The following is a 6,929-nucleotide window of genomic DNA, read 5'->3' on the forward strand; positions in this document are numbered from 1 at the left end:
GCTAAAAATTGCTATGACATGCTACCTTTGTACTGTACTTTCTTTGTACTTATTATCTTAATTTTAATAATAATTAATAAATATTTAAAATATGTGTAATCTGTGTACTTACTGTGCCAGCGAGGGTTTCCTCAGGAACTTTCAGGGGTGCATGGTTTGGCGTATGGGGCAGCCTGGGCCACAGCAAAATTGCAGACAGAGTCTCTCGGCAGCTCTTGGTCCACTGTGAATGCCAGCAGATCATAGTACCAGAGCACAGAAACTTGGTCCGTACCGGCCCCTGATTTTTTGGATCCCTCGACCTTGTTCAGCTCCTTTTTGAAGACTGTCCTCATGTTGGAAATCCTTGTCCGCACCCATTCTAGATTTACTGTGGTGTAATAAGGGAGGCTGACCTTCACCAACTCGCAAAAGCTCTCTTCTGCCTGTTGGAATAATCTCTGGATTTGCTATTCCAGAGACAATTCTGGTCTCTGTAGGCCTCAATAACCTGCTTCATGAACTCAACATTCTTCTCTGCCATTGTCGAAATGTCTGTTTAAAATAAAACACAATGGACATTACTTTCATGATACACACAATACACACAATACATCAATACAGCATTTGTCATAACTGTGGTTGAGTACTCACCAAAGGAAAGTGTGAAAGGAAGAGTGTGTATTCTGTTGTTTATGTCCACGTATTCCACCAGAATGAAGATTCTTTTGTGTTGCAAGCATAGAAAACCTTTCACACGCGTGCAGAGAAAACTATGTGATTGGTTAATAGCGCTCGAATGTCCTGCCCATGCACGTATTCAGTGGCACAAACAACGTGCCTACAAGGAGCCATGTACTGCTCTCTGATCACAAAACTGGCTTTTGCCCCTGTATTTGAAAACCACTATAAATGCGTCAGCCGGCAGGGTGACTATGGACAGATATGGGAAAACTGACTATAGTCGCTTACCCCATCTTTATAGCAGTTTGCCGTATCTGTCCATACACCCTGCCGGCTGACTGTAGACGCTTTCCCCAGTCTTTATAGCAGCCAGCAGGGTGACTAGGGACAGATACGGCGACCTGCTACAAAGATGGGGTATGTATATTATTATTTATTTAATTATACATGGGGAGAGGTGAACGCTTCTTGTGCTGTAGAAGAAATCATGCAGCTATGGAATGCCCACATGGGCGTTCCAGCTTTGGCAGTATAGTCGCAAGAACAGCCAGCATATCGATCGATGGAACGTGCGTAGACACTGCACTTTTGTTCCGATATGTGCCTCTCCTGTCGGATGAAAATTAAACAGCACTGAACCTTCGACTGACCGACCTAGTATGGATGGACAAGACCATTTTTGGACTTTTATCGCTCGTACAGTGGGAGTTGGGACAGCGTACACACCTATACAATCTGGATGGCCATCCGTCCCAGAACAGAAGAACGGCCCGACTATTGTATAGATGTGTACCCAGCTTAACTCTCTCTGCACATGTTATATCTGCCCCAACTGCAGTGCACGTGGTTTTGTCCATTTGAGAAGGAATTTGCCTCTTGTGAACTAGAATAAGGCCCACAGTAAATTCTCCAGTATTTCTCCCAACCACCTTATACTCACAGTTCTCTCATGCTCTGATGGCCAATGAAGTCTCTTATGCGGAGCAAAGTTAACTGGTTTCTTGAGAGATCCCTAGATATATGAAAACATTTGTTATAATTTTTCAATTACAATTTGGCAAAATGTTACTATTCAGATGCATTAGAATACATCAAAATCCTAATATGGAATTACTCCATGAATGCAAAAATTCATATAAACTGAAATTGTATTGCAGAATGAAGATAATAATTTAGCAAAACTATTAGTTATTTATCAGTCCTGATTCAGAGATAGCTGCTAATAATACAGCTGCTGCACCTCTGTACGTGGTGGCTGTACAAAACTATACCATGGCTTCTCTGATCCACTGTAGTGTCTTAAGAGCCCCACTTCTCTTGATGTGCTTCTGAAGGGTGATTTATGACTGAGAGACTGACAAGATCAGCTGTTTTAGTGAGTGTAAAGAACAATGATCACATTTCTTCATGGGCATATCAACTCCTGGAGAGAGATGCATTAGAGAAAGAAAAAATGCAAGCCAGTCCACTCCTAACGGTCATGTGACAGGCTGTGAATCATGACAGTTAGGAACGCATTGGTTGGTACTTTATCTCTCTCAACTGTATTACTCTCCAAGCTTTGATGCATACGCCCCATTTGTCTGACTGAAATAACCAGCACAGACAGACTCAAATAGCCATCAGTACATCAATGAGCAAAACTCCCAAGCCCTCAGACTTGCCATCTTAGCGCTTTCAGACAGAAAAACCCTGGATACAACAACCCAGGTAAGACTCAGCTAAAAGCTCTGACCCCCTTTCACACAGCACCAAAAACCCGGGTATTTCCCGTGTCAATATCTTTCACTCAGAAGCCAGATTTTTCCTGCAATACGCTGTTACGGTGTTCTCACTGCAAGTGAGAAATACACGGATTTTACCCGGCATGGACTGCAGGGACGGACCGCCGTTCTCACTGCAAGGCAAATTCCCGGGTGAAGAAGTTCTACCCGGTAATTTGCCTTTTAACATGGGTTTTTATGCAGTGAGAACGGGTCAACCTGTGTCTGCATATCCGGATCTCAAACACAGGTAACCGGATCTCAAACACAGTATGCGACTCGTTCACACTGCAAAAATCTTTTGCAGTGTGAACTGATAATCTTGCCAAATCCATGACTCCAGGCCTTTGTAAATCCCATAAAATGAAGATTGCCCATGTCCAAATACCAGGTGCGACCCAGCATTTGCAATGTAAAATGGAACACACCCTGGAGGCAGACCTCTGCATACACAGCCAATCAGCAGCTCTTATTTATAACATGGGTGGTGCTGTTTACACTGCACCATTACCTGGGTCCAACCCTTGGTTATTTTTTAAGGAACCTTGTACACCAAGATGTCACCTGGGTAGATGCAGCAATAATCCAGGTTATTGTGGCAGTGAAATAGCGGTATAAGAGAGTGAATTAGACCTAAAATATGGCTCTGCAATAACCCTGCAATTAGATAGCCGCTGTCCAGTCTGAGTGAAATCCTGCCCTGTGCAAGGACAGCCTTGTGCAAAGACGCTATGATCCATAAGCATGTGAAGACTATCAGTAATCGCTTGGTCCCCATTATTGCAAATGTCCATTTGGCATCTCTGTCATTTACAGTCTTGCTTTAACTGTTTTAAAAATCAAGAGGAACCTGAAGCAACGAGGTTAAATGATTGCATCATAGGCATAAACTACAGACATTCCATTCATTTCTATGGAACATTTCTTCACACATACTGAGCAAAAACAATTGACTCTAAGGTTTTCCATATTCTTTACAAATCATTATGATTTAGGACCTTATTCAGGTCCATTCGCACCAGCGCTTCGTTAGCACGGGGACCGTTGTTTCATTAATACACATTTCTGCGCATCCACTGTGAACAGTCTATTCGCTGGGTGCACCGCGGGAGGGGGCTGGAGAGGGGCGTTGGCCACCAGGCAGCCTCATTAGCATATGGGAATTACCAGCGTTTCATGGGCGTTCCCATGAGAACGCTGGGTGTTTTCATGCTAATGAGGCTGTGACGCGGGTGGGGTGGGAGGCTGACATAAGCGGATGTCAGCAGCCTGCGCATTTCCTCCCCAGCGGGCACGCATATGTACGCTTGCTCAGAGCTACCTTACATATGCCTGCACCTTACACATCTTTCCATGGTCAGCGACCATCAAAAGATTTGGGAGGTTCCCCCTGCCCTGAGAATGGATGTTACTGTGTAACATCCATTCGCAAGCCGCTGCGAGCGAGTCGGCCTTGTGAATGGGAGGCAGCAGCCAACCATTCGCAAGGCAGGGTTTGGAGGATTCGCAAGGGTGCGAATTTGCATCTGAGCGAATCAACCAGAATAACCCCCTTAGTATATAAACACACATGCCGCAGCGCTCTTTATTTTTCATATTTATACTGAAATACAAAACACTCATTGAAACAAGCATCTCTCTTCATGACGGTAATATAAATATGCATACTGCACAGTGATTGCACTGAAAACAGTGACGTGTGTATTTCTCATGCAGCTATACTATGTATTATGCATGAGTTGGCTGCTATACAGCTATTTAGTATGGATTTTATTCTAATTTGAATGGATGAATTCCCACTTCCAGCCAGGCAGACAAAAGTTACTCTGAATTCCAAGATTGGAACATCCAATCAGGCTCAAAAGTGATTATTACTAAAACTGAGGGCCTGATTCTGGTTCACTCACAAAGGCAAACTCCTTCTTTAATGGACAAAACCATTTGCACTGCAGGTGGGGCAGATATAACATGTGCAGAGTGTTAGATTTGGGTGGGGTTTGTACTTCAAACTTATATCTATATTGCAGTGTAAAAAAAAAGCAGCCAGTATTTACCCTGCACAGAAACTAAATAACTAACCCAAATCTAATCTCTCTGCACATGTTACATCTTCCCCACCTGCAGTGCACATGGTTTAATCCATTAAAGAAGGAGTTTGGCTTTGTGAGTGAATCAGAATCAGGCCCTGAGTTTGACTTATGAAATGGGGAGAAACAGTGCATGAATGAATCCTTAATGTGTTCAGCAAAATTTGAGTTAATTATTAATTCATGCTAAAGAACTGAATTCATTCTTAAAAGTCTGAAATTCAGGGGAAAGTCCAATAGAGCACATTCATGGTCTCTGGGCTTGAATCAGAGATGGGTCCAATGTCAATGTTGTATGAATGGGATCATTTTTTTTTTTTTTTTTTTGTCATTGCTTATCCGTTAAAGTCGCACTGCGCATGTGCTGCACTGGTCTGGGCGTTTTTCAGAGGTGGCATTGAAGATTTATTTGCAAAATTATATCAGTCCAGGAGCATTTGTGGGAGGTAATAGGAACAATTCAAATAAATTGCAATTTATTTCACTGCTTGCAACTGAGATACCTCAAATTGCTGCGGTCTGACTTCCTTTGGCCATGTGCCACAACCATAGGCTAACTTAAAAGGTTTATTATTTACCAATATGAATCTGGTATCTGTGCCTACATCCTAAAGCCATGTACACACGGCAGCGATATGGGCTGATATCACTGGTAATATGGTCGCTGGCGACCAGATTGCCAGTGATGGGAGTGTGCCCCGGTGATAAATTGCAGGGTGCGCGCTTCCGTTTTCCCCTCCGTTATAATCGCAAGCTCCTGCGACCAGCTGATTCCCTCTGGGGCTCCCCCGGCAGAAGTTCCCTTTCATCAGTGACCATCTCTGGTCGCTGATGAACAGCAGACACTGAGCAATATATTGCTATGTCCCCTGTGTGTACGCACCTTAACTTACCAAGATTCTAGCTGCCCCAATAAGGAGGGGTCACCAGTTCAGCACAAATTACAGTGTGACATCATCCTGTGTGGGCAGTGTAGGGGGGTGTGGACATGCAATCACATTATCATGGCTCCACCCCCATGCTCTAATGTGGGTGGTGAGGTTTACATTGATGTGATTCAGTGCAAATTGCATCCCCAGCTCCCCCACTCCAGCGCTTGGCCATTCTGGGAGAGTAGGCAAGTATGTCCTGCATACATAAGTGGCGGCTCTCAGACCCACCTCCAGTGGGTGTCTCAATACAAATACCACTGGCTGTGACATTCGCATAGTTTAGTGCTGAATCCCAGCTGCAACTGCATTTTTGTACATCCCTGAATCAGGCTCTCTGTCCATAGCAGAGCTATTCTTCTCCTCTCCTCCCACAAACACCAATTAAACCTTAAATTAACATAGCTAACAAAACCACAGTTTCCACATTATGGGCCTTATTCTGGTTGGAGCGGCCGGGCCGTACGCGTACGTCCCGGGGTTTTTCATGATCTGCGCATGTGCAGATACGCTAATGCGCCGGCGCGAACACTCCACAACGCTTACGGCCGGGCTCTCAACGTGCGAAAAAACCTGTACGCGAGCGTACGGGTAATGGGGCGGCATAGGGGCGTGTTGATGGGAGCGGCCGAAATAATGAGGGAAAATGGGCGTAAATATGGGCGTACACGGGGGTGTGCACAAAAAATGAGCGGTGCTACTACCGCACGATCGACTAAGGCACCGTTCATTTCGGACACCAAACAGGCGGCCGCCAACCGCCAGCTCAAACCACCCCTACAGATACCGCATGCCAGCGTGCGCCTGAGTTGGCTAATTTACGCTGATTACTACTCAAACACATACACCTGAATGTAATAAGCAATGCTGCAGTCTATTAAGTCCAAAGCATGATTTCACTACCTGCAAGCCACACACACAGCACGCAAACACATTGGAAGCTTATGTTTTTATACTTCTCCACATTTAAAGGTTTGTTTAATTTAAGGTAAGAATCTTTTTATACGCTAAGGTAGGTATTTGCTAAACAGACACATCCACTACGTGCTTTCATAGACTTTACGCAGTAGCACACTCAATCTACACAAGTCGACATGTGTCAACGTGTTCACTCTAATACTAACATAGGTTTTGTATTTAGGATACAATAACATAAACCACATCTAACACCTACAAAGGATGTTTCAGCAATGTTTGAAGCCCATGACCACTATTTTCCACACAATCTTTGTATAGTACCCAAAATAATGACCTGTACCACTATCTCATCTGCTATGATTTGGATTTGACTACACTCTGGATGTAAGATGCCACCATTCACATTATTGCACTCTCATTTCTCTAACAAAGGATTCCTACATCTGCTTATGACACTGTCAAATCATATATATTTAAAAAGTTAGGCATGTTTGTTCACAAGCTAATTTATCATGTTTGGCCCATTCACACATCTTTTTTTAGGGAGGACACATATGCATTCCTACACA

This window comes from Crinia signifera, chromosome 6 (genome assembly GCF_055691185.1).
Source record: "Crinia signifera chromosome 6, ASM5569118v1, whole genome shotgun sequence".
Classification (NCBI taxonomy): Eukaryota; Metazoa; Chordata; class Amphibia; order Anura; family Myobatrachidae; genus Crinia; species Crinia signifera.